The sequence below is a fragment of the Macaca nemestrina genome, chromosome 8 (genome assembly GCF_043159975.1).
Source record: "Macaca nemestrina isolate mMacNem1 chromosome 8, mMacNem.hap1, whole genome shotgun sequence".
Lineage (NCBI taxonomy): Eukaryota > Metazoa > Chordata > Mammalia > Primates > Cercopithecidae > Macaca > Macaca nemestrina.
This window is the reverse complement of record NC_092132.1, coordinates 141,083,824-141,089,823: the sequence shown is the minus strand read 5'-3', so window position 1 is coordinate 141,089,823 and position 6,000 is coordinate 141,083,824. Positions and strand designations below refer to the sequence as shown.

Below are 6,000 nucleotides of genomic sequence, written 5' to 3'. Positions count from 1 at the left end.
TTTATTATTTTTATCTTTGATGATAATTATAATATTCTTGGTTTATTCTTTTCCTGATCTTTTTTCTTTTACACAGAAGAAATATTATAAAGGCCTCAATGGCAAATATATATAATGGTTTTAATAAGATAAGTATATAGGGGTTATTTATACTGTATCAAAGGACCTTAAATCTGTAATATGAATTTCACTGGCTTCCAAGAATGACGTTAGTCTAGAAGCTTGCCTGATGGTATATTAGTAAGACTCAATCAATTACAGATAATGGTCATTAATTCCTGGAAGAGATGTGGCATGGTATCTCTTATGGCTACTATGTCTTAGCTCTGACAAGTTGCTTAACTCTGACAAGCAGTAAACATAAGCAAGAAATATACTTACTGCTTTCTCAACTTAAGAAAGCAGTAAGCATATTTCTCTCCTCCAGCCTGGGATATTCTTAATTCTGTGTTTATTTTCCTAGTGTATTTATTTGCTTTTTTGTTAGACAGGATGGATGATCTCTTAGGGACCACTGCCACTTTAAAATAATTAACAGTGAGTGGGATTGCCATCTGGGAGAATAGTAGCTATTACCAGCTATCATGAAGTACCTCCCAGACCCTGGATATATTCCCTGCTGGGTGGGTAAGTTCTGTGTTACTGGGCGAATAGAATGCAAACAGTATCCAGTAAGACATTGTAGCAGGGGCAAACACCCCCTACTCAGATGTCGCTATAAAGACTAATACTCTCCATATCTCTTTTCTGACGACTAAATAGGAGGTAACTTGAGCCTTGATGTGACAAGTGTCGTCCCCGGACTAACAGCTTCAGCTTTGCAGCCCCAGCTCTCCTAAATCAAAGCCTGCATTTTAACAAGATCCCCACGCTATAGTTTGAGAATTTATGACCTGGCATGGTGGCTCTCGCCTATAATCCCAGCATTTTGGGAGGCCGAGGCGGGCAGATCATGAGGTCAGGAGTTTGAGACCAGCATGGCCAATATAGTGAAACCCTGTGTCTATTAAAAATACAAAAACTTAGCCAGGTGTGACAGGTGCCTGTAATCCCAGCTACATGGTAGGCTGAGGCAAGAAGAATCGCTTTAACCTGGGAGGTAGAGGTTGCAGTGAGCCGACATCATGCCACTGCAGTCCAGTCCAGCCTGGGTGACAGTGAGAGATTCCTTCGCAAAAAAAAAAAGAAAAACAAAAAGAACTGAATTGATGATCTAGAGGGAATACGTGCGACATGTGGATGGAACATAATAAGCATGAACATAAACATAAATAAGCATGAACTATTAGGAAAATTGTAGCTGGAGGTCTCTTTTTTTCTTCACACATCCTAGTAAGTGCCTGTTGTGAGTGGTAGCAGCAGCAGCGGCAGAATTAATGATAGTAGGAATAGTGGCAGCAAGAGTCATCATAGTAAGAGACGCCAGAGACATGGGCAAGAATTCCATTATGAAGAGTTGAAGGTCGTTGTCAAAGTTCTGATGGAATTTAACAGGAGAATGATGTAATGGAATGTATTTGCAAAGATCATTGTAGTAGCAGAATTCTGATAAGATGGAGGAAAGAAAAGCCAGAGTGAGGCAGACCATTAGCAGATAATTGTCATAATCTTGATACTAAATGGAGACCAGAATTAAGGTAGTGACTGTGGAGATTTAAAGAAAGGGTGATTATTTAAAAGAGAGAATTCATAGGCTGGGTGACCCATTGGAGGAAGGAGATGAGGAAGATGGAGTCATCAAGAATGACCCTAAGATCCCACTAGCTGAGGTTGGGTCTCCCAGGAAGAAGACACAGCGGCAGAGATTTTTTTTTTTTTTTTTTTTTTTTTTTTTTGAGACGGAGTCTCGCTCTGTCACCTGGGCTGGAGCGCAGTGGCCGGATCTCAGCTCACTGCAAGCTCCGCCTCCCGGGTTTACGCCATTCTCCTGCCTCAGCCTCCTGTGTAGCTGGGACTACAGGCGCCCGCCACCTCGCCCGGCTAGTTTTTTGTATTTTTTTTAGTAGAGACGGGGTTTCACTGTGTTCGCCAGGATGGTCTCGATCTCCTGACCTCGTGATCCGCCCGTCTCGGCCTCCCAAAGTGCTGGGATTACAGGCTTGAGCCACCGCGCCCGACCTAGCGGCAGAGATTTTTTAAGAGGGTGAGGGAAGAAGTGGAATTGGGCAAAGGGAGATGTAGAAGGGTGATGTGGTGGCAGTGGAGGCTACATGGAGCTCTGGAGGTGCAGTGGCCCCTCAGAGTTGTCCCAAGTAGAGACACGGAGGGTGAGCCTTTTTCCTCCATATTTAGTAATCACTGGATGTGGGCTACCCCAGGAAGGGGATACAAGCTTGGGTAAAAGAGATTCTTTTAGCTAAAGGCACTTCCTGGGGAAGTACACATCGATGAGTTGTCAGCATTCCTGTAGCAACGGGCGAAATGCAGGCCTCAGTCTTAGGGGTGGGATTCAGCTGGCACGGCCCAGAACACACCGTTCTTGTCTTCTGTGTTCAGGTTGGTGATTTTAACATGCAATAAAACAAAAGAGCTCAGAGGAAGAGACAGATATGTTAATAAAGATGTGTTAATAAATGGACATGTTTGATTTGATTAGCACATTAGAGTTGATAATAAATTTATTAGATATAGGGACCACAAATTAACAGAGAGATCTGGAATTACAGATTTAGGAAGCTTTAGCCTGTAAATGGCAGTTGAAGCCATACTTAGTGCTGACATTGCATACAGTTAGAACACTGAATACAGAAACTTGAAGAACATCTTTTCAGTCAGGAGTACCAAAAAGAGCTTTTACGGAAACAGAAGCAGTAAATGGCATAGAAGCTGAACCTAAAATATTCAGTGAGTCTCCTGTGCTTTGAAGGGCACCAGCAGTGTAAGGAAGGCTATTTGTAAGGGATCTGGCATTGTGCCTATCAGTGGCGTCAGTGAGTGACAGCAGGGTCAGTGGAGTGACAGGTAGTGAGGACTTGTAGATAAACCGGGTAGATTACTTTTTCAATAAATACGTTGCTCATATTGATTCCTAGAACTAAGAAAGCAGTAATAATTGGGGAGTTAAGGAAGAGATAACTGGAAGAGAGGTGAATGTATCATTTAGGGTCCTGGCAGGGAGGAGATGGCAAACTCAAATTGAATAATTAGAGGCAAGTTCAGTAAAAGACAACTTTTAAAGGTATAAATTAGGTGAAAGGCAGGCCATGCAAGGACCCTGTATTAGTCCATTCTCACACTGCTATAAGGACATACCTGAGACTGGGTAATTTATAAAGGAAAGAGGTTTAATTGAGTCAAAGTTCCACATGGCCTGGGAGGCCTCACAATCATGGTGGAAAGCAAAGACATGTCTTATATGGCGGCAGGCAAGAGAATGTATACAGGGGAACTCCCCTTTATAAAACCACCAACTCTCATGAGATTTATTCACTATCATGAGAACAGCACAGGAAAGACCCACCTCCATGATTCAGTTACCTCTCACAAGGTCTCTCCTATGACATGTGGGAATTATAGGAGCTACAATTCAAGGTGAGATTTCGGTGGAGATACAGCCAAACCATATCAGATCCCAAGGCTATTAAGATTTATGGTCATTAGAGAGAGACCGAGAGACAGAGAGAGAGAGAGAGAGAGAGAGAGACAGAAATGGAGGAAGTGGGAGGGAAAGAGGAGAAGAAAGAGATATTTATTGATTTGTGTTAAGAGGGTGGCCTGACATTAGCTATGACCCCTTTGGTTGAAGGATTTAGTCAATCTATATCATCCAGGATTCTCCAGATAATCCTCCAGGAAGAGAAAAGGGACATTAAATACCTGATCCCACACTCCTTCCTTCCTGTATTCTTTTTTTTGTTTGTTTTTTTTTTGGTGTTCTCCATTCAAACTAAGTTGAAGTCAGAAGGCAAAGGATCCTTTGACATAGTCCATTCAGAGCAGAAGGAGAAGAATGCAGAGTGAATCTGCAGGGACAAATAGAAGATGCAGCACAATGGAGACACGGTTTAATGCCACAGGGGACCTGTGCTCTTTTCCTCTCTCCTATGTAAAGAGAATTTCCTCCATCCAAGTAAAACTGATGGGATTGGTCAGATTTCTAGACAACAGAAATAAATAATTAGCTCTGTGAAGAATGAGAATTATTCCTATGACTATGAAAACGATAAACCTACCTTCAATTTATAATCTTAGAAAGATTCAGGGAAATGAACAATCTATGATACAGTAAAATGCACCAAAGAGACTATACATTCTTAATAATATGTCTATTATGATAGTAGATTATAGAAAAAAAAACATAGTGTTAGAGTTTTACGTTTGCCAGTTGCCTCTTTGTTTTGTGGGTTTTGGGTTTTTTGTTTTTTGTTTTGTTTTGTTTGTTTTTGGTCTGAAGAAATGGAAAGCAGAGAAGCTTGGAGATTTACCAGGACTGAATTTCTTCACAGTCAACAATTGGCTCTTAAACTTGCAAAATATTTGGAGCATGTGTTTTTCTTTGCTTGTTAGTTTTCCCACACTACAGATTTTCTAGATTTTGCTAATCCAAGTGCCTGGCTCATTTTTCCCTCAGCATCCTTATGCATTTCCTCTACAGATCAAATTCCCTGCCTAAATTAGTACACATTTTTGTTCTTGAAGAAAGAACCGAATCAGAAAGAGAATCAAAATAGGCCAATATTGTCTTGGCATGAAGACAAGCAATTATTATATTCTTCCTTGCGGTTTTTTCACTTAAAATCATCCCAGAGTTGTATAAGAGATTTAATAAAAATCAGTTATGGTGAATTTGATTTTTAAATTCTTAAAGTTACTTATTTGTTGTTGTTTTAGTGACCGATGTATTTGGCTTGGAGCTATTTGGGGACAAACTGAAAAAGAAGAAGAAGCTGGTGAATTCCTTCAAAAGAGGTTTACTGTTTTTTCCTCTTCCAACCTTGGTTTACCTTGAGAAAAAAAACCTAAATTGTATAGGGAGACAGGAGATGTGAAAGGGAGGTTTGAAGAGAGCCCTGGGAAGCCTCCTGAGCCTTTAGTGGCCTTTAGCGCACTTAACACTGGAAGACAGAGCCCTTCAGGAGGTGCAGGGAAGAACACAAGGATTCTGGCCCCTAAGCTAATGAAAGAAGAGCAGAGGTGATTCCCAGAGGGATTTCATTTGGAAGTTGCCACTGACGCTGCTTCATCTGCCAATGGCTTTTCTAAAGTTCCTAATTGCTCTTTGTGGTATAGTTTGGAACTATAAACGAATTTCTAGGAGTGTTGATTTCTGCCATAATCTGCATATTTGTGAAAACTTTCTCTGGGCAGCCTTAGCCCTCAAAATAAGCTTAACATTGCTTTAATGAGGTGATACGGTTTGGCTCGGCTCTATGTCCCCACGTGTGAAGGGAGGGACACGGTAGGTGGTGATTGGATCGTGGAGGCAGTTTCCTCCATGCTGTTCTCGTGATAGTGACTGAGTTCTCACGAGATCTAATGATTTGTAAGTAGCGATTTGTAAGTAGCACCTCCTCCTTTGCTTTCTGTCTCTCCGGCTGCCTTGCGAAAAAGGTACTTGCTTCTCCTTCACCTTCCGCAATGATTTTAAGTTGTGTGAGGCCTCCCCAGCCATGCAGAACTGTGAGTCAATTAAACCTCTTTCCTCTATAAATTACCCAGTCTCAGGCAGTTCTGTATAGCAGTGTGAACATGGGATAATACATGAGGTATCAATTGCAGGATATGCTTACACTTAGAAACTGCATTACTCACATCCATGTATGGATTGAGTCAGTAGATATCATTTTAGGCAACCTTATTATTTAGCAGATAAGATGGCCTTGATTTATCTTCCAATCAATAATTATGAAAAAAATATTTGAAAACTTTCTTTGGTAGAATAGGGAGTGAATTAGGGGTAGATATTCACTGTTGTCATGATTAAATGCAAACCCTGTTGCCAAAAGGTTCTACTATGGATGCCTTAGATCTTTGTCTCAGACCAATATTTATGCAGTCATA

The 6,000-nt window shown here is 41.0% G+C and overlaps 1 long non-coding RNA gene across 2 annotated transcripts in view; it reads left to right on the top strand.

The window, feature by feature from the left end:
* Nucleotides 1–1,555: 1,555 nt before the first annotated feature.
* The window catches only part of LOC105491120 (uncharacterized), a 28,745-nt gene continuing 24,300 nt past the window's right edge, over nt 1,556–6,000 (top strand). Inside the window, exons 1-3 of one of the 2 annotated variants that reach the window (XR_011606570.1) lie at nt 1,564–1,637; nt 2,357–2,496; nt 4,831–4,908. This is a non-coding gene — a long non-coding RNA (uncharacterized lncRNA). Of the gene's footprint in view, nt 1,638–2,356; nt 2,497–4,830; nt 4,909–6,000 lie in introns of both variants that reach the window. The other variant, XR_011606571.1, reaches the window with a different exon arrangement.